The sequence below is a fragment of the Diceros bicornis genome, chromosome 3, assembly GCF_020826845.1.
Source record: "Diceros bicornis minor isolate mBicDic1 chromosome 3, mDicBic1.mat.cur, whole genome shotgun sequence".
In the NCBI taxonomy this organism is placed as follows: domain Eukaryota; kingdom Metazoa; phylum Chordata; class Mammalia; order Perissodactyla; family Rhinocerotidae; genus Diceros; species Diceros bicornis.
In genome coordinates this window covers 79,459,484-79,484,022 of record NC_080742.1, presented here as the reverse complement: position 1 = coordinate 79,484,022, position 24,539 = coordinate 79,459,484, and the positions used below count along the sequence as shown (strand labels likewise).

Sequence of the window (24,539 nt, the reverse complement as noted above, 5' to 3'; positions counted from 1 at the left end):
GAATTGCCTTCTCTGGCTATTACAAATTCAGGGATGCCGTGGTCACTTATTTTAAGTTATCTGTCACTTCCACTCCACCAACACATTCTTCTTAGCTGGTTAGAATTAAACATAGAATAGTACCTCTTCAATAAGCAATTAGTTTAAATTTAAGTAATGCCAACTTTATTTGATGCTCACTTTTCAGCAGAATGAGCTTGTCAGTAGATGTTGAAGTTCTCCATTACCCATATATCATGCCCCTGTGCAATAATTTTTTCATTTGTATTGGGAAAGCATTATGGATGTTGCCATAACAGGATCACAAGGCATGCTAGAACCACTTGACAACACACGGCCAGTGGAGAGAGAGCATGAGCCAAGACTGGGGTGGGCAGTACTCCCCAGGACATGGGCTGTCAATACAGAAGCTGGCTTGGTTTAGGGCCGCTGGGCTGTGCAAGACCTGCTGTCTCATACCAAGGTGAAGTTCAGGAAGCTATTAATACTAAGCAGTCCAGCATGAAGGGTAAGGTACATGTGTATCATAGTTTAAGGAGATCACAGCAAGGGTGAGGGCAGCAGAGGACAGCCCTCTGAGGAAGAGGACTGGTCAGAGATAAGCTAAACAAGATGACAGAGTCATGGTAAAGTAGGCCAGGGTTCAGGACAGGACCCCAAATCTACTGGGAGACTGGGATACACGGCAGAATGACCAAAGACTGAAGATGTGGAGTCAAGGAAGAAGCCCAGAATCGGACAAACATAGGAATGGGAGGCATAATAGGAGGGATCTACAGGGGTCTGAGGCTCACAGCTGAGCTGACCGTAAGGAAGCCAGAAGCTAGGGCTGATACTGATGATCCACTTCTCCCCAGACAGAACTGGCATCAAAGTATTGGAGAGATTGGAGAGCTAGACCTATAGGTAGAGCTCCTTAGACAATCCAGCAGCTGGTTACTAGGGGAGGCAAGGACAAGACAACAGGCCAGGTGCCTTATTGTATGCTCCTGTGACAATGTTACTTCTGCTTTTATTTTCACCCAAATATTCTCTACCAGGCATCAACCCTCAGGTTTGTGGGTTTCCATTTGTGTATATAAGTTCTTGACTTACCAGGTTACTCTGCTCTGCCTTTGATTGTGTGCGTCTTTTGAACAAGTTATAGACCTTCATATTGGCATAATACAACAGCTACCATTTACTAATACTTACCATGTACAGGTACCATGCTAGCTGATTTACACACACTGTCTTATTTAACTCTCTTGAGAGGTAGGTATTATTATCCCCATTTTAACAAACTATAGAAATGATCCATGAAAGTACAGTCTTTTATTATCCCCATTTTAAAAAGAGGAAACTGAAGCTTACATGGTTTATATAATCAGCCCAAGGTCACACAGCTGGGACACAAAACAGCTCAGGATTCAAACTTAGTTTTGTCTAACCACTTATCTGTTCCTTTAAACGACTACATTTATACTCTGATAAATCCAAACAATTCTCACTGACGCCTATCAGCTGCTAGATTTTTCATCTACCTGTGTATCTATCTACCTTCTATCCTCTTTTATCTCTAACTCCATAACACTCAGTACCACACTACGTAAGAAGTATATTACTAAGTACTTACTGAACGAATTAATGTAGTTTTAAAATGTGATTAGAATTACTATGTCCTCTCTTGGCTTGGGTGTTTATAAAGTCAGTAGTCAGAATTCTTCAGTTTGCTCTATAAAAATACTACATTCCTGCATGTTCATTCGTTACAAGGAAGAGAAGGGGCAAAGTGTTAAATGAATACAGAATTGAGAAGACATACTTTATTCCCAAAGAAGTCAGATGTAGGCAAATGCGTTTATATGCTCAAATAAATTTGAGAAGTTAAAATAAAAGGGCATATATGAAACAGATTATTTTCTTCAGAAGTCCGAATCTGAAAATCTTTCTCATGACGTGATCTTCATGTTTGTCTAAATCAGAGATTGCCAAACTACTGTCCACAGGCCAACACTGGCCCACTCCCTGTTTCTGTATGGCCTATTAGCTAAGAATGGTTTTCACATTTTTAGGTAGCTGAAAAAGATCAAAAGAAGAATAATATTTCATGACACGTAAAAATTATATGAAATTCAAATCTCAGTATTCATCCATAAGGTTTAATTGGAACACAGCCACGCTCATTCAATTCCTTATTGTCTGTGACAGCTTTTCACAATATAATGGCAGAGTTGAGTAGATGGGACAGAACTGTACAGCCCACAAATTAAAATATTTCTTATCTTGCCCTTTACAGAAAAGTTTGCTAATCCCTGGTCTACCTAAATAGAACAGAATGTCATAACATTTTAAATATTGTTTAAACTACATCTATTATTTTAGTTTCTAATTCAAGGACGCTGGACCAAAAAGTCATGACGTCTCTTCTGCTGTATAGAAGGTTTCATGTTCTCCGGACAAAGTCAAAACCTTTTCTCTTTTGGTATTCTCTACATTCTCTCCTGATAGCAGTAGCACCTTTCTGCAAATACAATAACAGACTGAGAAGCTGGTGGTTTCTCTAAGAGGTGATAAGTCTCTTCCTGCCAAGTCCTCTTTGTCTTTGATGGGAAACTGGGGCTGGGCATCCTTATGAGTGGTTACAGTGTATTACAGAACTGTAGTGGCACCAAAATGGATTCTCCAGGCTCCATCAACTGATTCAAGGTGGTATGATGGAGTCAGATAGACGAGGAAAAGCAAATTGCTCTTTTTGTCATCACCCAGGACCTAAATGACAAGACAAAAATGACTCAGAATGACCAGACACAGGTGAATATTAGTTATCAAAATGTTTTTGGGAAGCACTTAACATCCCAACAATGTGGGACTGTGAGAGCACAATCAATGTTAGCTCAGGAGAGAAACAAAGGGAGCAGAACCTCCTTATTTTCTGTAAGATCAAGTTTGGGTTGCAGTCAAGTTCAAGGGAATATGTCTTATTTGTTTATTTTTTGAGACCCAAAGATACATTCTATTGTCTTTCTGTCTGTCTGTCTGTCTCTGTATGTCTGTCTCTCTCCAATTTAACAAAAGTTTACTGATCATTTATTATGTGTGAGACACAGGGCAAGCCCTGAGGATACAAATAAATAAAATAATCCCAACTCTCAAGGAGTTTAAGGCTTATGAGAGAAGAAAGTTTTAAAGATCTTCCTGGACCTTTGGACAGCATTTAATGTGAGCTGATCCTCCTTAACATATTCTCCTCTTGGTTTCTATGACCCCATAATCTCCTGGTTTTATTTTTCTGGTTTCTGATTCTTGGTCTTCATTGCCAGCTCCTTCTTTTCTATCCAATCTCTAAATGATGAGCGTTTAGTCCCAGGCCTGCTTTTCTTTGATTCTATCTACCTTCTTTAGGCAATCTTCTCCCAAATTTATAAATCCAATTCCAGCAACTCTTCTGAGCCTCAGACCCATATCACAAGTGTGCAATAGACATCTGCACCTAGATAAAATTTTCCCCTGCAGTTTTATTACTGTCCCAGGATTCTCTATCTTGGTAACTCACACTTCTGTTCATGCATCATGACTCTCAAGTCAACTATGACACTACTTCCCTCTCCATAACCCACCATTTCCATTCCGTCATCAAGTTCTTTAAAATAACTCTTGACTCTGATCATCTCTCTTACTCTGTGCATGCCACCACCCTAGTCCGGGAAACCATCATCTCTCACATGAATCTGAAATACCTTCCCAACTGGTGTCTCCACTCTGGCTCTTGCTCGGCTCTATTTTATCTTCTCACAGATAATGTTTTTCAGACAAAAAAATAAATGTAAGTAGTCTTTAAAAAGAAACACATTGTGGGGAGCTGGCCCAGTGGTGTAGTGGTTAAGTTGGTGTGCTGTGCTTTGGCGGCCTGGGGTTCACAGGTTCGGATCCCAGGTGCGGACCAATGCACCACTTGTGAAGCCACACTGTGGCGGCGTCCCATATAAAGAAGAGGAAGATGGGCATGAATGTTAGCCCAGGACCAACCTTCCTCAGCAAAAAAAAATGAAGATGATTGGCAACGGATGTTAGCCAGGGCTAATCTTCCTCACACACCCACAAAATGACATTAAAAAAAAAAGAAACACAATGCTAGCAAAATACACATGTTGTTCTTCATCTTAATTTTTTTTTTTACTGAGTAATGTATCGTGAAGATCTTTTCACATCAGTCTACCTAGAACTGTTCACAATTTTTAACAGCTGCCTACCATTCTCTTGTAGAACAGTACCATAATTGATTTAACTACTTCTCTGTTGATGGACATGTAGGCTGTTTTCAGTCTTTAACTACTATAAAATAGCACTTGGTGAATATCCTAGATGTGTCATTCTTCAATATATGTCTGAGTATATCTATTGGATAAATATATAAAACAAAAATTGCTAGGTTAAAGGCTTTGTACATTTAAAAATTTGGTAAATACTACCACATTGCCTTCCACAGAGGTTGTACCAAATTGTACTCCTACTGACAACGTAAAAGTGCACCTGCTTCCCAGCCTGGTCAACCAAGTATGCAATTAAATTTTTGTCATTCATATGGGCATTAAATTTTTTTATGTCAACCTGATATGTAAAAACTGTATCTCATTGCAGTTGTAATTTCCATATCTCCTGTTATGAGAAAGAGTGAGCATTTTTACAGATTTTTAAGATCCATTTGTATTTCCTTGACAGCAATCTGTTTGTCATACCCTTTGCCCAATTTTCTGGAGTTTTTGATGTTTTTCTTATTGATTTGTAGGAGTACTTTGATTTCGTCTTAATCTAATTTCCAGGTTCTTTCGAGTATACTAGTATTTTTTGAACAGTCAAAATTTAGCCAATTTTTTTCTCCTAATAATAAGTAATCATCAAATGTTAACTCCATTATAGGGGAGCCCATATGAAGAACTCACATGTAGAGGTTATGAATTGATTTGCAGAAGTACTGACTTCCTGATAACAGCTTGACAAGACTGCCTTATACCTATCCCTATACTGTTCCATTTAATTTTCCTAAGAGTCCTGAGAGGCACGTATTATTATTAACCACAAAGTGAAACTCAGAGAATGTGAAGGTCCAGAGTCACACAGCTAGTAACTCTTCCACTTCTGGAATCTTAAAAGCCTAGTAATCCATCATCACTGGCCATTTCTCAACCATACCAGGCTCTGATCTTTGATGCCTCTGATTTCTAATAATCTATTGCTCCTCTCTTTTTCCTTCTACAAACATCCAATGAACATTTTTAAGTGTCTACTATGTGCCAGGAATCCTCATGGGGTTTACATTTTAGAGCCGTTCTGAACCAAGACGAATATAAACAAATAGCAACAAAGTTTTACTACTATGAAAAAAATACATAGGATGGTTGGCAAAGTGGACAGAGAAGAATACCTTAGGCTAGGTGGTCAGGAAGGACTTCTTTGAGGAGGTTACATTTAAACAGAGATCAGAACAACCCAAAGAGTATTCTAGGAAAAGGAAATATCTGGGGTAAGTCCTTTAAAACAAGAGCAAATCCTGTGTGTTTGAGGAATTGAAAAATGGCACTGTGATTGGAGTCTGGAGAGAGCGTTGGGAGCGGAGACTGAAGAGGTGGTCTGGGATGCTGCAGAAGGCTTTGTAGGCCAGCAAATGAGTCTGGACTTTATTCCAAGTGCAATCCCAAGACATGGAAAGACTAACAAGAGAAGCACCATGATCTATGTTTCATGACTTATGTCACTTTAGCTGTGCTGTGGAGAATGGGGTGAGAGTGGAAGCAGGAAAACCAATTAGAAAGCTATTACAGGAGCCCGGAAGATGATATTTGTATTAGGGTGGTAGCAGTGGAAACAGAAAGAGATACATTTTGGAAATGTTTTGGAGGTAGAGTTGACCTGAATTCCTCACTGATTGGACATGAGAACTGAGGAAAAGTATAGAGTAATGAATGTCTACATGCTTTTCGGCTTGAGAATTGGTGGATGGTGATGCCATTTAACTTGAAGGAGAAGGCTGAAAGAATCAAGAATTTTGTATTACTGTATTATTTTGTTCTTTCTCTATGCAGCCTTAACCTCACAGACATTGATTTTACTCTCTTCCCAATACCTTTATATTCCTTTCCTACTTGCCATTTAGTCCTTCTTATCCAAAAGAACTTCCCCTGTCTACCTCCTCTACCCCCATCCACAACTCAATCCACTGCAATCTGGTTACTATCTCCATTATCCCAATAAACTCTTTCTTGCCAAACACAACAATGACCTCCTTGTTGCTAAATCCAAGGACTTTCAGTCCTCATTTTTCTTGACCTTTCTCTAGCGTTTAATTCTATTAACAGTTCCTCTCCTGGTTTCTCTGACACTGCTTGTTCCCGGCCCTCCCATCTCTCCGGATGTTCTTCCCCTATATCTTTGTTTACTCATATTTTAAATCTTGGCATTTTCATAAGGTTCCAGAGTGGGTCCTCTTCTCTTCTTACTCTATGCCTTTTCTCTTGGGGATTTCATCTACTTCCATGAACTATCACTTATTCTGATGATTCCAACATAGATCTCTGTCCTGAGTTCTAGACTCTCTTGTTCAATCACACAGTAGACAGCTTCACTTTGATATCCCATGAACACTTCATACTCAACATGTTTCAAATTAATTATCTCCCCTCCTCAACTTATGTTTCCTCATGAAGTTCTCATCTTGGTGAATGGTACCACCAGCCTCCCATTTACCTAAGCCATAAATCTCCTCCTATTCCTTAATCTTGCAGATATAATCAATAATAAAATTCACTGGGTTCTATGTCCTTAATATTTCTTGCCTCCTTCTCCTCTCTTCATTTCCATTCTTGTTGCCTTAGTTTAGACATCCATCACTTCTTTCCTATAATGCTAAAACAACCTCCTAATAGCCTCCCTGCTTACAGTGTTACTCACACTAATAAATTCTCCAAACTGGAATGGTCTTTCTAAAATGGACATTTGATCACCTCACTATGCTCTTTAAAATTCATCAGTGATTCTCCACCGGCCTTAGGATAAGTTGAAACTTCCTAGGAAGACACACAAGACCTTTCACAATACAAGACATTGCTGATCTTTCCAGGTGTATCCTTCAGAACTTCTGCCATGCCATTCATTCAATGTATTTACTGAGAATCTACTACTTGCTGGGTACTGTCCTTTACCTTCAACTCTCTAAGCACGTCTTTTTACCTCCAAGACTTTACACATAGTACTTTCTTTGCCTGGAATACATTTCTCTTTAACCTGCCCACTTCTCTGGATTACTTCTACTTATCCTTCAGAACTCCTCTCCAAATTCATCTTCTGTAGTTCAGGACCCCTCCAACGACCTCCCCTGCTGAAATCATCTCAGTGTTGTGTGATCAACTGTGCACTCCTCTGTCATCAGTTGTGTACCCGTCTGTCTCCTCATTACACTATAAGGTCCTTCGGGGCAGACTGTCTTATTTATCTTTGTATTCCCAGTGCTAGCACAGCACCTGACATATAGCAGGCACTCAATAATGAAAAAGAGTGGCAGAGTTGTGTTTCAAAGTCAGGTCTTTTCTCTCTGGCACAAATCTCACATTTCTTCATGCTACTTCTTCACATCTTGAATTTGAAAATTTCAGAAATCCGTCCTAGGTATATTTTTGCCTATCACTAATTAAAATACAGGCAAATAGATTATTAGCTCCATGAAGATTCAGTTGATTATTTCTTGTATAGCCCCTCCTCATCATTCCACTGTTTTGCTCATCAAAGTACTTTGGGTTAACTAAATCTGAAATTACTGAAAGATCTTTCTATACACCTTTATATCCTTTCTACTTCTTATCTTGCTGCTTCCACACTACCACCAAGCAAGCAGAGAGTAAGTACATTGGGATTTTATTTGATTATCTGGCAACTGACACTAAAAAATCATGTATCAACGGCAAATCATTTCCCATTATCATTTCCTCCAAGGTCTCTAGGGATAGATGTTAAAGTTTCAGTAACAAAATTTAACATTGCAAAATCCAGCTAAAATTGAAATTTTTATGTAGCAAGTTCATCTAATCACAGAATTGTGTAAGTGGAAGGAACCTTAGAGATCCTTTAGTCGAGTGCTTTTGTGAAGCTTCCATGAGAAAACTGAAACAAGAAGACCTGCGATGGCTTGCCCAAGGTCATTCAGTCTGTAGGAGAAGTGGGAGCAAACTTCCTAAATTTCAGTCAGCTGGTCTTTCCTCAATGCCATATACACCCTACTATTTTCCATCTAAACAACTTAACTACATCAGCTCTCACCTAATTATTTATACAGTGCTTATTTTTATGATATTGCCTTTGTGATATCCTTGTTTTAAAGAGGAAGGAACTGAAAAAAAGTAAGGCTGTCTTGTCCAGGGACATAGAAGAACTGGTAAAAGAGACAGTTAGCACACAGAGTGATGGGCTCCTCTTTGCAGTGTAGCCTTGTAATCACACTCTGTTCTCTGAGTGCCCCAGTGCTAACCCAAGCTTATTTGTGCTCCTGCGGCCTGGATTCCATTCAGTTCTATGCCTTATTTAGTCTAAATGATTTCCCCAGCTTCAATGTGTATTTTTGAGCTTCATTTTAGAAATATCATACTTAAATCTACTCTCTACTTGAGTTTGTTTTAGTTCTAATGCTGAGGAATGAAGATTCTGGGTAAAAGAAATAAAGATGATTTTTATTAAGAAAATAAAAGAAATAAAGATGGTTTTTCTAGGCTTTACCTTTCAGGAATGGTTTTCTCAAATGGCAACTGGCAGTCTACTTTATTCCCCAAATGATGACGTTTTCCATGGGAATTAAGAATTTAATTGGAATAATTTGTTTTCATGGAAAGCACAGATTTCTTTCCAAGAGGATCAGTTTGATAATGTTTTACCAGCCAGTGATACGAGACCAGATATAAACCAGTTCTGAGAAACAGGAAGTGAACCTGACTGGTCTAGCCTGCGTGTCCCTGGCAGTGACGCAAATACAGAAATCAAATTAGAAAAACAAGATATGTGGGTGTGAGGCAATCGATAATAATCCAGGATGCTACAACAGAAGCAAGAACACCTTTAACCAAATGCCATTCATTTTAATAACACCCCGAGAAGTTTGATTTGCACGTAACATGCTAGTGATTAGAGAGCAGGATGAGCTGGAGTTCCCTAGCAACAGCATGTGCTTCAGAGACAGTCATTAGCCTTTCAGTTAATCTCACCAACCCCTTACTTCTAAATGTATGACTGACATAAAAAAAAAAATGATGTTTCAGAAAGTGCTTTGAAATTTCCAGGAGCGAAATGGAAAGGACTAATAATAATAAAAAAACTTGTCCTGAGAATTACACTCAGGTAAAATAAATAATGTTCGTCCATGCCCAGCCTGTCCCCACATTCACTGCTCTCAGTTCTGTGTTTATGAATCCCCCAGGGGTAAAGGGCAGCAGAGGTGAAATTGTGCAGAGTTTAAGGCAGTCCTCTTATCCAACATGAATCACAGTCTAGAAGCGCACTGGGCAGTTGGTGTAGGGCGGGAGGCTGACACGGGTGTAGGGTGGGAGGGAATATAAGGCATAGTTTTTCTCCTTTAAGAATAAATTACCCTAGTTGAAGGAGCTTGGGGAAGGAGGGTGGTGAGGGGAATGAAGCTATTTTTCCTATTGATTGTTTAATTGCACCAAAAGCTGTTTGTCCGAGGCCACTGGCCAAGAGCATTATTTTCGTGGCTAAAGTGAGGTTGGGCAGGTTTCCATCCCCTTCCCTAGTTTTAAACAAGACAACCCATAAAGCGCAGCCAGGCTATCGGAATATGGTGTATGTTGACTTGTGCTACTAGCTGTATACCTTAAAGCGCCAGGGCTGATGGGATGATGGTTCTCAAACCCTGAATCATTGCCTCTAGCTCTGTCCTGGGTTCGGGATGCACAACTCCTCTGCGTAGCCTGGGTCAACTGCGGGGCGTTATTCGCATGGTAATTATTGCTACGTTAGGCTGGTCATCCTTATTATGGCCTGGGTCCCTTTAGCTGAACACGGGTCTCCTTCAGTTTGGCCGAGGTGACTCCTAGTTCTTCCCGCCTCTCCACCTAACCCCCCTGCGCGCTCCCTTCCCACGGCGACCACCTGCGCCGCCCCACTTACCATCTGCCCCGAGGGGCGGGCCCCCCGGGGTAGCGGAGCCCTCCCTGCTCCCGGGCGGCTCTGGGGGAGCTCGGTGTTTGCCTCCAGCCCTTCGCTACCGGAGAGATCAGGTTCCTCCCCTCCTCCCCCTCCAACTCCGGCCGCCGCCGCCGCCTCCTTCTTGCATGACACAGCAGAACCGCAGCTGCTGCAGCAAGTCCCAACCATCCGCCCAGGAAGCGCCGCAACCCGTACTCGGGAGGGGCGGGGGGGGGCGAGGCAGGGGCCACCGCCGAGGGGGATTCTTGCCCCCACTTTGCACCACACACTCCTTTTCCAGCCCAGGGGCACAGGAACAAAATCAGCCTAAAGCCGACCAGGCCGAGCCGTTGAGGAATGCTGGGGCTTGGCGTCAGAAGGGATGGGACCAGAGAGAAGGGTGTGAAGGAGACCCCGGTAGGGGCAGGACATTGCGGGTAAAGAAGGGGAAGAAGAGGCCGAGAAATCAAGGGCCAGACTGTGAAGGAGAATAAAGGAGGTCAAAGAGAGGTAAGGAGGTAGAGCTGCTGAGAAGGGAGACCGAGCTGCGAAGGGGGGCGGGGGGTGGGGTGGGCTGGGGTTGGGGGGATGGCGAGCTGCAGGGGAAGGAGGACTGGGAGGGAATATTTGGGGAGGCTTGAGCTAAGGACCCAGGCAGCACAGGGGCTGAACTGGGAGGAAGGGCAGAAAAGGGGAGACGGATGGAAGAATTAAGTATTAGACAGGAAGGTAAATATCGGGGGACACATTATGGAATCAGAACGGATGTAGTGGACCATCATTCATCATGGCTGATGAGGTAAACTGATGAGGAGGAAAGAGATACAGTCAAGGCAAAGCCAAAAGAAAGGATGATCTTCCATCCCACACTTCAGGTTCCTGCGAAGTTTTTCATAATTCCGCCAATCCAAACAGGGAGTTTTCCTTGTAAATGGAAAAGCATGAACTAAAACATAGGAATAGCTATTTAGCTCAGATTTACAGGATGAAATCTTCATGGTCCAGACAAACTTTAAGGCAGAGATTTGGAATTTAAGGCATAACCCCATAAAGGGGTTGCGATTCAATAATACAGAAGGTACTTAAAACTGATGTTACAGTTTCCACACATCACTGGACTTGAATAAGTCTTTTAAAGTGTTAAATGTTCCAGTCAAATGCTAGAAATGATGACAGAATTATTGGTTCAAAATATTAAAATACACATGCTTTTTCTCTCTATATACAAACATATACATATGTATACATATACATATATATTGTAATTTCTAGTTGTCTAGCATGTACAGTATGATTAAGGGGAAAATGTGTTTTTCTGATTTTTTTTTCCCCCACCAAACACATTCTACGCATTTTACAGCAGACAGCTGCTTCTCACCATTTGAAAGAATGTGGTCAGAAAAGTAATGCAAAAGCTGCCACTTTGGTTTTGTCTGTACCTTCCAGGTCATATCTTCGTACCTCACTTCCTGACACAAACAAGTTTTTACTGTTGTCAGCAACAAAGCCCTAATATAGCTGCGGAAGAGAGAAAAACTGCATTGTATTTTGCCTCCTGCAAGCATCATCAACACAGTTACCGGAGGAATGTAATTCCAGAAACCTTTAAACCTGGTGGTGATGGTAATTATGTATCAAGCGCCTGATTCTATTTCTGTTATTATTGTTTTGTCATTTCTGTTCTACCCAAGAAGCTGGCTGAACTCGCAGAGGGACAAATCCAGTGTTTCTTTTTGACTTGGTAAAACTGAATCAGACCTGGTAGAAAACTCATTGCTCTTGAGAGAAAAAAAAAGTAGGAGCCACGAAATGTCATTTTAACAGAGCGTGGGTTTTGTGACTGTAGGAAAGGATTTAAGGACGCTCCTTCTGTTCGGTTTCCTATGTAACGAGCAAAGGCTACACGCACGCACAGACGCCACAGCTCTCGGATGCTGTGGCTCCCTTATCTGGGCTTCTGCAGCTCCAGAAGCCCCTCCGGGATGCTGCGAGGGGCACTCGGTGGGTGGTGGTACGAACGCTGCGGCCGCCGCCGCCAGTCCTGCTGCTGCTGTTGTTGCTGCTGCAGTCACGTGGGAGCCCCTTTAAGTTTCCATAGAGAGGCCTCTCCGGTGTCACATGATGGACATGATATAATGAAACAACATTGTGGAGAGGAAAGCATTAGGGGAGCCCACGGCTACAAAAACAAGTGAGTGAGAAGAGGTGGGAGGAAGAGAAACTACGCCACCTCCCCTGCAGCCGAGCCGCACGCAGCAGCAGCCCGCGAGGAGAAGTGGGCGACGCCGGGGGGCAGGGAGACCGGGTCCTCAGCTCCGGCCGGGGACCCCGCCGCCCACCGCGGAGAGAACAACTTTTAGCCGGCGGCCTCGGCCAGCACTGCACCTGTCTCCGGAGCCTCCATCGCTCCTCGTGATGATCAAAGGGAAATTCTAGAAGAATATGCTCTACAAATATACATGCGCATCATTTTCCCCCTTGCGTCTCGCTCTGGAGGAAAGAAAGAGAAAGGGATTGAAACAGAAGCGTGTGTTCAGCCTCAAGGTAAGTTCTGGAGGGTGGGGAACGGCCCAGCAGGACTTTGGCATGGGAATTTTGTTCTCCGTTTAGACCTCTCGAGGTGAACGAGGCGTCCCCTGGCAGCTGGCGAGGCGGATGGGTTCGCTGGTCCAGCAGAAACATTTCCACTGTGGACTCTTATTTCCTCTTTCGCACGCCCGGCGGTCCCACCCTGGGACTCCCCGGGGCCCCTCGCCTCCCCCCGGAAGGGGGCCGCAGGTCACGGCCGGGATGTTCGGAAGCGGGGCGAGGGAAGGTAGGGCTTGTGGCGCTACCCGGGAATGCCGAGGCGATTTCGCCATGTTTGTGTTGCTAAGAGCACTTTTTTCCCCTTTGAGGTGGCTTGATGCCACATGGCTTCTCCGGAGCTGCTGCCGGGTTGAGAGTGTGTGCTTTTTTTTTTTTTCCAATGTCCGCATTCCAGCTAATGTTGCGCAGATAAAATTCAAACTTGAGGTAAACAGAAGAGGAGGAGGAGGGGAAGGAGGGAGGGGGGAGACTGTTTCCATTTCGAGATCCCACCTCTTCACTCCGCGGAGACCAACATCCCGAACCTAGAGAGCACACACTCGTTTCTCCCACCTACCCCACCTTTGCTGTCCATGAGACATAAGGCGGCGGGGGGCGGGGGTGCTTATAGAGGACGCGGCGTCTGGGTTCTAAAAGGGAAAAACAGCCCTTGGTACTCGGGCCTTTGGCCACCTCCCTCGGGAGGGACGAAGGATGCCTTGGATTGCTCTGGAGCTGGGGGACGGGAGAACAGCGCTCCCGGGTGGGGCGAGGGGGTGCCTGTCCCCTCTCACTTTTACTTTGGGGTACCTGATGGTATCGCTTCCACCCCAACCCAGGCGCAGGTTCCAGAAGGCAGGCTGGGTGGGTCTCCAGGTTTCCAGAGGGCAGGTTGCGTAGCAGGTGTGAGGTGGGCATTTCTGTTTTGTAAGTCTTGCATTTGATGGGACGACGTGGGTAGTCGTAAAGCGATTGGATGGGCAGAGCTGCGTCTTAATTTGCTTCTTTTTGCGAATTAGGGAAAAAAATCAAGACGTTACTCCCCCCTACCCGTCCCGTTTTAAATATCTTATTCAGCTCGGATCTAGGCTGAAGGGTGAGTGGGGATGTGTAAGGGTGAGGGTGAGCTTCGTCATGTGGAAAACAAGGCTGCTGACAGCTTGTCCCCCCCCCACCCCCCCCCCCCCCGGCGGAAGATGTGAGTTGAATGGTCGGAGAGGAGTGACAGCCCTTGGGATGGGAGCGGCTCGGGGACCCTAAGTGCGCGAGGGTCCGCAGCCCTTGGCGCCGGGGAGTGCCGCGCAGGGAGGAGGCGGCCACGTGAGGGTGGTCTGCGGCAGCGCAGGAGCTCAAGGATGGGGGTGACACGAAGCCGCCGTGGGCGGTGGGCCGAGGACTGACCCTGGAGCCGTGGCGACGGTTTTATTCCTACCGGCGGCCGGAGCCGGGCGCCTCCCACGCAGGGCCGGCGTCCCGGCCGCGGGTGGGTGCGCACTCCAGGGCTCTCTCCCGGGAGACCGTTTCCGGGCGGGGTCCCCGGCCGCGAGCAAGGGCTGTAAACAGGGTGGTGCCCTCTGCCCTCCCGCCCCCGGCTTGCCGGGGCGCGCGGCCGGCGGCGCCCGGGACGGCGGAGGCGCGGCCGCGGCGCTGGGCAGTGGCGGCGGGGGCGCGCCCGCTCCCCGCCACCCCCGCGCGCCCCGCCGCCGCCCGGCCGGCCTGCTCTGTTTTTGTTTTGATTGAGCCCGCGTGCAGCTGGCGCGTGTCGAGTCACGTGCCGTGGGCGGGAGGGGGCTGGGCGCGGGAGGCGAGGGCGCGGTGACGCACGCGTCCGGAGGCCCGGCGCCCGCGGGGGGCTGTGGGGACAGCGGCGAGGGGGTGTGCGCCCGGGGCAGATCCCGAGCGCGCCGGGCGTCAAGCCCGCATCTGGTGGGGTTCGTGGGAGTTATTTCCCGGTGAGCAGTGTTCGGACGTGGGTGTAAATCCAACCGCCGTTTGAGTCCGTCGTCACAGCGTCTAGGCCAGCCTGGTCCCTCCCGGCTGGGGCCCACCTGCGCTGACTCGGTCAGAAATCGAATAGACCTGACCGGCGTGTCTGTCTCTGGCGTACTGAGAGCTATATGTGGTTCTTAATACTGGCTGCACGTTATAAGCAACTGGAGAGCTTTGGAAAGAACTCAGATGCCCGGCCCAATCCCAGACCAAAGGAACCCAAATCCAAATCGAGCCTGGGTATAGTGTATTAAAAAAAGCCTTCGTATTTTTTTGATGATTTTTTGAAAAAAAGCCTTTGATTTTTTGATGAGTGAGGGAGTAAGAACTTACAGAAGTAAGCGGCTTGATGGAATAGATAGTTGTGAAACCATCCATCTTTAGGGACGAAATAGTAAAAATAGCTAACATGTATTGATCTGTCACTAGATGGGGTCACTGTGTGCCAGCATTGTGGCTATGCAGACATGGATAAACTTGATGAAACGTTATTATCCTCATTTTACAATTGGGGAAATTGAGACGTAGGAGGTTAAGTCAAGAGTTGATCAGTGACGCTAGCTGACTCGTACTGAGGGAGGCTGAGTCGAGAACCCAGACTTTGGATATTGCGTATGCTGTATTGGAAACAGAACTTGACCTAAGGGTCACGTGTTTGCGTGAATAGCAATAGTTACATGTTTGCCTAGCGGCCAGCGAGTTTATATACAGTGTATTTTCATCTGGAAAGTTTTGCTTGTACTAAAGGGAAGAGAATCACTTGGTGAATTCGTTTAGGCCTATAGGCTACTGACATTTTCAGGAAGTTTATTGTGAAGAGGAGAGAGGGGGATCCCAGTAATTTGAAGAGAACAGATTACATGGAAGTTTTCTGTTTTGTTTCGGTTTTAGACTTGAACATATGTGTAAAGTGAAGGGAAGAGTCCGGAAGATGCAGATATTTTCCGAGGATTTGCATGAGCAGCCACAGAAGTCCTTTAGGTTGCTGGGCACAATACAATTTTGGTGCTCATAGGCTGGATGTAGCCGAAAGCGCAAGGCAGTATACATGGTGGCAGAAGTTTTGCCATGAACATTTTGGAGGAAAACAACTACTACTCTGGTTTGGAGTACAGAAGTGTTGCTTCTACATTCCTCTTCTCCTTTTGATTGACTTCATTTGTCTCCTGGTCAAATGAACTCTTAGAGGGAATATTTAGATGTGGGAGTAATCCATTTGTTTTGAAAATGTGTTCACTGACATATTCTCTAAGAATATTCCAGATAAAACTCACAGTAGCACAGGTTTTTCCCTGAAAACAAAGGATTCCAATTACAGTGTTTTTGTGACCAATACGTATTATTAAATGGTACTGTGTCACTAAGAAATGTCTTTGTATTCCTACTAACGCTTCCTATCTAATATTGTTAGCTGTATGGCACACAGACATAGTACTTATCAAATTTAAGGATTGGTTTTTACATTGCTTGCAGTTTCGGTGAGGAAAGTTTATGGACCCACGGAGGCAAGCCTGACATAAACATGAGTGTCAGCAGTCTGACATGGAAATAGCTCTCTAGCCCCATCTCCCTCCCTCCGTTATCAGCCCCATCCCTGTTGACCTCTGAAGACGCTTTTCTCCAGCATTGCCTAGGTTGCTCTTCTACCTTTTGGGTACCTCCTTCAGGAAATTTCTCCTGATTTCCCCTGAGAAAACATTTAAAAATACCTTCCCCGTGTCACCCGTATGTCTTATGCGTACTTGTCTCACTGCATTTATCATGACCTGTCATATTGTTTTTGTTGACATGTTGGACACCTACTAAACTGAGCTCATCAAAGTCGGGAATGTGTATCCCTTACACGCAGTAGGCACTTAAGTTTATTGCATTGGTCCAAATGGAATTTGAATTGCATTATTTGTGTTGATGTTTGCCTGTGTCGCCCATCTTCATTCTTAACTGTCCTCACCTCCTCTGCTGCTAGCTAATTGGCTAACACACATCTTTGCACAGAGAACGCAGAATAGCACCAACACATTCTTGTAAAAGGAGTTAGGATGGAAAGGGCAAAATGGAATCAGTTTTTCACTTGTGTCCCAATTTCATTCTCAATTGGCCGATTGGATGGCATGAATTTTCTTGGTTACTCATGTCCACTGGGAGAAATGCTCAACATTATCATTTTCAACTTATTTAGGAAGGAAGAAATGGCACTGCATTACTGATGGATGTACCTTTATGTGCCGTAGCAGAGTACAGATGCTTCATCACATTGCATTATGCTGTAATTTTCAGGTTCGATATTACAGAGGTATTTGTAGAGCAGCGCTGTCCCGTAGAACTTCCTGAGATAATAGAAATTATTTATGATATATTTGTAATGACTTATAAGTGATAGCCACTAGTCACTTGAGGCTGTTGAGCACTTTAAATGTAACTAGTGTGACATAGGAGTGTAATTTCTGATTGATTTAAATGTAAATAGCCACAAGTGGCTAGTGCATGCTGTATTGGACAGAACAATCATAGAGGATTTGCTTATGTTTAAGTTTAATATTTGACAAGTAAACATTTAGGCTAAGGTATTCTGTCTTCAGAAGAAAACTTGATTTCATTTTCTAGGGCTTTACACTATGCTTCCTCTTCATAAATGATAAGGTGTTTACTGGGTGATATTTTGGCCTATGTGAGAGGCCTTCGTATTATAGAGCATTTGTCTTTGTGTTCTTTGAGCTTTTTGTGTAGTTCTTGTGGTCTCCCTTTTTTAGGAGCAGAGTGGAGTGATTATGAATAATGATGATGATGGGTAATTATTTACAAATCAAATGGATTTGAGCCCTTCGCGTATAAACTAAATGGAAGTCCCATAAGCTTAATCAATACTTCTCTAAGATGTATTGTGAAGAGCACGCACTATATTTGTCTTGCTGGCCGTTGTATCCCCCGTACCTCGTACAGTGCCTGACACGTGGTCAGTGCTCATAAATGTTTGTTGAATGAATGAAGGTTCAAATAATTTTAACTCCTCCTTCAGAGGGTATATTGTGGAGCTGAAGAGGAGGCTGAGTACCAGTAACTACACTGAATTTACAGTTCTTCCAAGGAATGCAGTCTCTCCAGGGGCGTTATTGTTAACTCAGTGACTCTGATTTCTTTGCTGTAAGATACGTAACAGGAATTGTTACCCTTAATTGATGATAGATTGAAAAATAAAGTTACAAGAAGATTTGGTGCTCGGGTCATACAGAGAGAGTAAGTCAGGTTGAAGTAGTTGTTTCTGTTGCCTTGTGCACTCGTTCATGGTTCTTCAGAGAAATAAAATCATGCACTGAACCACGTTAGTTAGAAAATTTGGTTTGTAAAGTCAAAGGTAATTATATATGTTAATGGGGTCTGAAAAGAGAACTGAAGGTATCTCTAGTCTGGCATGACATTGAGAAAACAGCTTCAATATGAGAAACAGGAATGGAAACATTTATTTGTTAAACCTCTAAATCTCAGTCTGTGGTAATCCTAACACCCAAGTTATAAACTTCTCAAAGAGGATATTTAAAATGTAAATAGAAACAGATGTTTAGTCTTGCAGATAACCACTACTAGACTTTGAAATATTTATATAAAAAGGTATGAGATACATCAAACATCTGTTTAGAACGAGAGCCTTAAGGCCGAAAATTGTAGATTTCATTTCATGTGGTGGATGCTGCATTGGTGGGTTGATGACGCAGCGGAATATGTGGTCTCGTCCTTGTAGATGATGATGCGTAGCCTGCCCTCAGTGCTATGCGTCAGATGTACCTACTTTGTGGTGTTATGTGTGGTTTGATTATAGGCCTGTCCTCGTTCCTAGGACACAGGCTAGCTTTCTATCATTCTGCTGCTATGTGTTCCACAAATGAAAACTAATTTTATACTAGAGAAAATATAAATCTGTTTTCTAAAAAAAAAAAAGTCATAGGATACGTTCCAAGATAAAATGCGAAGTTTTTTTTTTTGGTGGGGGGGTTACTTTCTTTTTTATCAGTTTTTGGCCTATTAGTCCTTTATGATTGCTTTTTAAAGCCTTTAATGTGAACCTCTTTGGTGGGGGGGAGAAGGGGGAGAAGCCCGAAAAATGAAAGCAAACTATCAGGTGTGTGTCTCATAAATTCTTGCTGTTGTTGCCCTCAAAAGCAAACCAAAACACAGCCATAACAAGACAAAACCTACTACTGCTATCAGCAACAGAAGGTAACCCAACCAAACAATAAAAAAGCCTGTGAGCTTTGACTGGTTGCTTTTATGGAGAGGTCAATAATGTGAAGTCTGTTTTAGGTACTAAATATAAATGAGAACAAGAAAATTTATATCTGCCTTTCTATCTATATAGCAGTGATTTAAGATGCATTCTTAAATTCTGCAGTAGATCAAGATGTATTCAGCCTAGAAGATCCTATGGGACTACTTGGATTCAGGTGTATAGTTTAAGAATTATTTTGAGTGGGCAGCCCAGTGGCATAGTGTTTAAGTTCACGTGCTCCCTTTGGTGGCCCAGGGTTCTCAGGTTCGGATCCCAGGCGTGGACCTACGCACCGCTTGTCAAGCCATGCTGTGGCAGGCGTCCCATGTATAAAGTAGAGGAAGATGGGTACGGATGTTAGCCCAGGGCCAATCTTCCTCAGCAAAAAGAGGAGGATTGGCAGTGGATATTAGCTCAGGGCTAATCTTACACACACAAAAAATTATTATTTTGAAAGTTTATTGAGAACTATCTCCAGTGATCTTGGTTACTAACTTGATGTAAGTATTGAAGGAAGTTGCTGGCTTCATTTCTTTCTCATCAGTGAGTCGTTGGATTGGATCTGTGGTTCTCAGACCTGTATCCAAATCACCGAGGGCTTGTTAAAACCCAGATTGCTGGACCCTACCCTGGAGTTTCTGACTCAGTAGGTCTATAATAATCTGCATCTCTTACAAGTTTCCAGGTGATTCTGATGTTGCTGGTCAGAGGACCACGTCTTGAGAACCACTGGATTAGATAATCTAAAATTCTGTGATTCTATGCCTGTTTTTCCTTTTTTTAAAGTTGCAGCCCCTATTGTTTGATTTCTGCAACGTTGCGTCGTTTAAAGATTGCTGTATGGCAAACTGAGTTTTAAAAGTTTAAAATGGATTAAATTAATTTTATTTTGAGAGTTTTTTGAGAATTTCTTATATTTTGCAGAAACCTCTGGTCTGTTAAAACTCAAATTGGGTGTTTTTACTTAAGTAGAATAGACGTCTGCAATGAAAATATATTGAAATATTTCTGCTGTTATTAAATGACAAAGTGTTTGCCGCTCCTTAAACCTAAATGTTGTATCAAATCTAATCAAGTGCCTTTTAATAGACAGCTAAAAAGTCTGATGCAGCTCATTACATGATTGTAGGCTCACTAAATAAAATGGTTTTTGTGAGACATAGTTTTTTTCCTAGTTAAAATTCAATAGATTTGGGTCCATAATAGACTCTGATAGCATTAACCTGGACGACCTCTGAAGATAACTGCCTCATAGAAGATTCATGGTTGCAGGAAGGAGATGCCAGTCGGGGGGGAAGAGTAGTAAGTCAGGGCACGACCGTTCCCTATTTTGAGGACTTTGGGGAACAGTGGAGACTGCAGTTTCTAAATGGAATCTGGAAGGAAGGTGATGGGGATACTAGGAGACGTCTTAAAGCAGCCCTTGCAGAACAAGCACACTGTTGTTACCCAGAGTGTGTGTGTGTTTGGGGGTGGCGGGTTTGAGCTTGGGGAGGGCTTCATGGAGATTCCGAGGCATTCTCACAGGTGGTGCTCTGGAAGCATTCCAGATTAAACTAGTCTCCCAGGTGCCAAGAGTCAGATGGACTCAAGGTTTGAGGTGAGTTGAAGTAAGGTTTGACAATACATTCTCAAGTTGAGTGAATTTATTGAAGAGGGAAGAATAGTAAGATTTTGGGGAAAAAAACAACCTTATCTGAGAGCAAGGAAGTAAAAACGAAGAAATGGGTGAGGAGCAGGGCATGGGAGGGTAAAAATGAAAGATTTTAAATTTTTAAATGTTCTAAAACTTTGTGTATGTCAAGACTAGTTAATAGCACAGGCTTCTTCGTTAGAAAATAAGTTAATGAGTTTCCCTTTTCATTTCCGGTGAATACTTCAGAATATCAGCAGATGCTATTATTTGACTTACATCAAATGCCTTTTCCAAGTTATGCCCAGAATTCATGCAGTGCTTACTTTTTTAGATTGCTTTATGATCATTAACTAGTTTAAATCAAATTCCTGGAAAGCACGCGCCATGCTTATGGCTGGGTGGATTTTATGGATTAGGAAGCAAATCATTTGTGTAACACTGGCCCGAAAGCTGGGCTGAGGCCATGAGGTCTCACTGCTTTTCACATCTGCTAGTGGTAATTTTATCTTGAAATTCTCTGTTTTCTAACTACTGTTATCAGATGGTTGAACATTAAATCTTAGAGTTGATTTAGCATCTGTATAATTGATTGTAGACTATATTTCATGGCCACGGCCCTAGATTTTGATCTGTTTATTTCTTTGAAAAAAACTACATGTGATTTGCTACTCAGATCTGTAGTCATTTCTTGACTCAAATATCTGTGACATAACCTTCGTAACTAAATCTGTGAAGCTGTTTTGAATTCTTTGGGCTTGACAGTTTGAGGCTGGGGTTGGCAGTCTATATGACAGGAGCGCTGGGGATGGCTCATGGGCCGGTTCACAGAGCAGCCAGATGGAGGCAGGTGCTGCTGTGTGATTCCTTCCCCCATCTTTCTTGGAGTTTGTCTCCCCCCATCCGTCCTTCCTGCCCTCTTCCTCAGGAAGTTTAAAAAGCTTCCTGTGCTTTGGCGAGTTAAGTCACTTAGTATTTTTCTTGTATTTAATCACACTAGCACTTGGCGACATCTGTCTTTGCCCTTCCACATCTCTTCAGGTGCCTTTCTTCCAACTCGTACATTTCTGTTTCTCTCGCAGCCAGGCATCTAGCTTCTCTTGCTGACGTTTGGTTGGCCGAAGCCGCCATGTGGATTTCCTTTATGGTCCTACCTCCACATTTTCCTCTTCTTCCGCTTCTGGTCAGAAGTTTTCTTTCTGTGCAGTGACAGATCTTATTTAGTTTGGTGGAAAGAATATTGAGGTAGAATAGTGTAAGTAACTCTGATATTGATGAGTGGGTACCTACCTGGTTGGATACCGAGCTTGGGGCTTATATTCTTTCCACTGAATTCTAGTTCCCACTGGCTACAGAGCCTTAGGAGAGTGAGTGTCCAGGTCTGTGCCATAGGCTGCTTGTCTGTAAAATGAGAGGTTGGTGGAGTAAAGTGTCTCTGGCCCTAAAATGCTGTGATTGAGTTTATTCACATCGTGGTCTGGTTGTAAACCCTCACAGGAGTTCTTGAGCTTTTTGAAAGATACCTGTTCAACAAGACTGGTCTCAGGAGTGATCCTCAGTCCCAGGATCAGGAGATCCAGGACTTCCTAAATTAGACTGTCTGCAGTATGGCTGGCCCTCTTTTTCCTTCAGGAGTTAGGAATGGATCTCAAGGGCACCCTTCTCTATACTTGTGCTATCTATATCAGAAGACCCAAAAATTGAACCTGAATGCTCCACTTTGGAAAGGTTGTTGACCTTGATTTGGAAGATCCTGCTGCTTCTCCTCTCTATGATGGAGGCACTGGGCTTCTACAGACGTCTTTTCGTTGATGGTATTTAGACTTCTAGGGGAGTTTCTGGGAACCTGCTTAATACTTCTTTAATTCTTGTACAACTCAAAAAAACAGTCCTACCCCAGATCTTTCTCTTGCAAAATTGTATGTGGTCTCTGACCTTGAGTGCTTGTTTCCTGTTTCTAGGGGAATTTTTGTTAGTACTGAATCTTTTTGTAATGTTCACAGCTACACCAAGCTACTTATCTGTACCTTGTCAAGGCCATTGACAGTTGTTTTGCTTTCTGCGTTTATATTGATGTATCATGCATTCATTGCACATATTGTCCGTTTTCTAAAAATCTACGATTATCTTCTTTTGTTTCTTTATGTTCCCAGAGAGATTAATCATTGCTGTGCTAGGAACACTTACTTAATCAGTTTTGTCCTTAGTGTCACTCATATTCCTTCAGGTTTTCCTATTGTTTAGCTTTTCAAAATTGTATAACACCTACTTTTTGTAGGCTCTGTCCCAAGAGAATTTTTGATGATTCTTCAATCTTTAGTGATTATTAATGTTGATAGCAACAAGTGAAAAGTATTTTTAAATAAAACGACATTCATATCCTTTCTTCAGATTTTATCTTTGAAATCTGTGTCTATTTTATGCCTTTTAGTCAGTTGGTGAAAAGATACTGTGCTTGCAGGCTTCTCCTATTTTCATGGAAAAAGATACCAAAATCCTCCTTTGCTCCCACTTTTAAAGTGTTCGAAGTTAAGATTCCTTCTGCTACTAATTTAGTTCTTCTGAAAAGGAACATAGGAGTTTGCTCTTTGCCAAATATCTTTGTTACTGCCAAACTAGCATTTTGGAACAAAGACTTTGTAAGCTTAATGAATCAATACCCTAATTACTCATTTCATATCATCTGCAGAATATTTTCAGGATACATATTTTTCAGTAATAGAAGATCATTTGAGAGTCTAAAAAACAGAAATATTCTGGCAACAGATTTGCTTTAAAAAGATTTTTAAAGTGATTATCCATAAAGAAATCAAGCCTTACAATAGCTGAAGAGCATTTGCTCTTGTATGGGGGATGTGATGGTGGCATGATGTTGCGGGCTCATTCTGTGTCTGATGGTCCCAGACTCTTGACTGAGGAAGGGGCCCACGTTGTTGAGGGACAGCCACAGTGGCATCTCGAGAGTCTCACTGGAAATGCCCTCCTTCTGACTATATTTTGTTGCTTTTGGAGAGTACCAGTTGTTTGAAAGCACTGAATTGCCATTGTATAAATATACATATTATTTGCTAAAACGTCCTTTTGGATCCTTGTGCTCTTTTGAAGTCATGGGATCCAAGCTCTGGAGCGATTACTCATTGGGAACATGTCAGGTCCTGGACATCCAGGTGAATAGTCTAGTGTATTTTTGATTGTAGCTCTTTCTGTGTTATTTTCATGTGCTGGAATCCTCCTAGTCCTTGACATGAAGTCTAGGACCAGGCATAAGTAAACATGTCCTCTCTGGGCAAACTTTCTGTCCAAAACTAAACAGAAGAAAACAAACAAACAAGAACGTTTGAAGGTGTCTGGAGTCTCTCTGAGAGGCTTGTGGGATGCTGGCATACCATGGCCCTGGATACTGATAAGCCACTGTGGCTTCCTTGTTTATTATAACTCTTTTCTTTCCGTTTTTTTTACTCTCTCAATTTCCTTCCTTTTTTTTCCTTTTTGGGTTCCGTTTCTTCTGTTCTTCTTCCTTTCCCTTGTGCTTTTTTCCCATTCCTGGTTTGGTTAGCCTAGTAACATCTTACAGTTGGTACAGGCATTTTTTTAGCCTGACTAATGGCAGACCAAAGCTAAAGACAAGTTTTATTCTGATATTTCAGGTTATTGTAGTCTGTAAAATACCATGCAGGTGCACACTATTTCTAAAGAGTTTAATATGTTTATATAGCATATTCCATGTTGAATGGAAAATGAAGTGAAATGTAGAACTTCCCAAACCCTTTGCAATATTTAAACAAACATTCAGATAGGTTTCAGATTGAAGTTTAAACACATGCTGCCAAAATGTAAGTAATAGTAATCATGTAGATAATGAATTTCAGGCTTCTTTTTATTTATGAAATTTTTGGTAAAGATGTTGTTTGGGTTAAAATAATG

General features: G+C 42.9%; 1 protein-coding gene and 1 long non-coding RNA gene across 4 annotated transcripts in view; one reads left to right on the top strand and one right to left on the bottom strand.

Moving 5' to 3' along the window:
* Positions 1-10,369, bottom strand: part of MKLN1 (muskelin 1) — a 315,619-nt gene extending 305,250 nt beyond the window's left edge. For both annotated transcript variants that reach the window (XM_058530101.1, XM_058530106.1), the window contains exon 1: positions 10,147-10,369. The gene's annotated coding sequence lies outside the window, so the exon portion shown is untranslated. The remainder of the gene's footprint in view (positions 1-10,146) is intronic.
* Positions 10,370-10,399: 30 nt separating this feature from the next.
* The window catches only part of LOC131397364 (uncharacterized), a 203,941-nt gene continuing 189,801 nt past the window's right edge, over positions 10,400-24,539 (top strand). For both annotated transcript variants that reach the window (XR_009216751.1, XR_009216750.1), the window contains exons 1-2: positions 10,400-10,674; positions 11,611-12,708. This is a non-coding gene — a long non-coding RNA (uncharacterized LOC131397364). The remainder of the gene's footprint in view (positions 10,675-11,610; positions 12,709-24,539) is intronic.